Source organism: Rhinolophus sinicus, chromosome 2 (genome assembly GCF_057876585.1).
Source record: "Rhinolophus sinicus isolate RSI-liver-muscle chromosome 2, RSI-T2T, whole genome shotgun sequence".
In the NCBI taxonomy this organism is placed as follows: Eukaryota; Metazoa; Chordata; class Mammalia; order Chiroptera; family Rhinolophidae; genus Rhinolophus; species Rhinolophus sinicus.
In genome coordinates, this window is record NC_142502.1 from 112,235,001 (window position 1) to 112,237,500 (window position 2,500).

The window sequence follows — 2,500 nt, forward strand, 5'->3', positions numbered from 1 at the left end:
CCTAACCCTACCCTAATCCTAACTCAAACCTAACCCTAACCCTAACCCTAACACTAAACCTAACACAAACCTAACTCTAACCCTAAACCTAACCCTAAACTTAATCCTAACCCTAACCCTAACACAAACCTAAACCTTACCTTAACCCTAACGGAAACCTAACCCTAACCCTAACCCTAACCCTAACGCAAACCTAACCCTAAACCTAACCCTAACCCTAACCCTAACCCTAACCCTAACCCTAACGCAAACCTAACCCAAACCCTAACCCTAACCGTAACCCTAACGCATACCTAACCCTAAACCTAACCCTAACACTAACCCTAACTCTATCGCAAACCTAACCCTAACACTAACCCTAACCCTAACCCTAACCCTAACACAAACCTAACCTTAACCGTAACCCTAACCCTAACCCAAACCCAAAGCCTAACCCTAACGCAAACCTAACCCTAACCCTAACCCTAACCGTAACGCAAACCAAACCTAACCCTAAATCTAACCTTAACCCTAAAGCAAACCTAACCCTAACCCTAACGCTAACCCTAAACCTAACCCTAACCATAACCCTAACACAAACCTAACCGTAACCCTAAACCTAACCCTAACCTTAAACGTAAACTTATCCCTGACCCTAACGAAAACCTAACCCTAAACCTAACCCTAACACTAACCCTAACCCTAACGCAAACCTAACCCTAACCCTAAACCTATCCCTAACCCTAACCCTAACCCTAAACATAACCCCAACCGTAACCCTAACCCTAAGGCAAACCTAACCCTAACCCTAACCCTAACCCTAACCCTAACCCTAACCCTAACCATAATGCAAACCTAACACTAACACTAACCCTAATCGTAAACCATAACCCTAACCCTAACCATAACCTAACACTAACCCTAACCCAAACCCTAACCTCAGCCTAACTCTTATCCTAACCGTAACCCTAAAAATAAACCTAACCCTAACCCTAACGCAAACCTAACCCTAACCCTAACCCTAACCCTAACCCTAACGCAAGACTAATCCTAACCCTAACCCTAACCCTAACCCTAAACATAACCGTAAACCTAACCCTAACCTTAACGCAAACGTAAACCTAAACTTAACATTCACCATAAAACCCTAATGCTAACCTTAACCCTAACCCTAAACCTAAACCTAACCATAACATTAAAAGTAACCTTAACCCTAACCCTAACCCAAACATACCCCTAACCCTAAGCCTAAATCTAACCCTAAAGCAAACGTAACCCTAAACCTAACCCTAAACCTAACCCTAAACCTAACCTAAACCTGATGCAAACCCTAACCCTAACACTAACCCTAACCCTAAACCTAACATTAACCCTGAACCCTAACCCTAAACCTAACACTAACCCTAACCCTAACGCAAACCTAAACCTAACCCTAACACTAACACTAAACCTAACACAAACCTAACTCTAACCCTAACCCTCACACTAAACCTAATCCTAACCCTAACCGTAACCTAACCCTAACCCTAACCCTAACCCTAACCATAACCCTAGCCCTAACCCTAACCCTAACCCTAAACCTAACCCTAACCTTAAAACTAACCTTAAACCTAACCCTAACGCAAACCTAACCCAAACACTAATCAATACCCAACCCAACCATAACCCTAACCCTAACACTAACCCTAACCCTAACCCTAAATCTATCCCTAAACCTAACCTAAACCTAACGCAAACCCTAACCCTAACCCTAACCCTAACCCTAACCCTAACCTAACCATAACCCTAACCCTAACACTAACCATAACCCTAGCCCTAACCCTAACCCTAACCCTAAACCTAACCCTAACCTTAAAACTAACATTAACCCTAACCCTATCGCAAACCTAACACTAAACCTAACTCTAACTCTAACCAGAACCCTAAACCCTAACCCGAACCCTAACCCTAACCATAACCATAACCGTAAACACTAACTCTAACCCTAAACTAACCCTAACCCAAACCCTAACCCTAACACGAACCCTAACCCTAACCCTAACCTTAACCCTAAATCCATACCCCAACCCTAACGCTAACCCTTAAACTTAAACTTAACCCTGACCCTAACGATAACCTAACCCTAAACCTAACCCTAACACTAACCCTAACGCTAACCTAAACCTAACCCTAACCCTAACCCTAACCCTAACGCAAACCTAACCCTAAACCTAACCCTAACCCTACCCTAACCCTAACGCAGACCTAATGCTAACCCCAACACTAACCCTAACCCTAACCCTAACCCTAAACATAACCCCAACCCTAACCCTAACCCTAAGGCAAACCTAACCCTAACCCTAACCCTAACCCTAACCCTAACCATAATGCAAACCTAACCCTAACCCTAACCCTAATCGTAAACCCTAACACTAACCCTAACCCTAACCCTAAACCTAACCCTAAACCTAACCTAAACCTAACCCAAACCCTAACCCTAACACTAACCCTAACCCTAAACCTAATATTAACCCTGAACCCT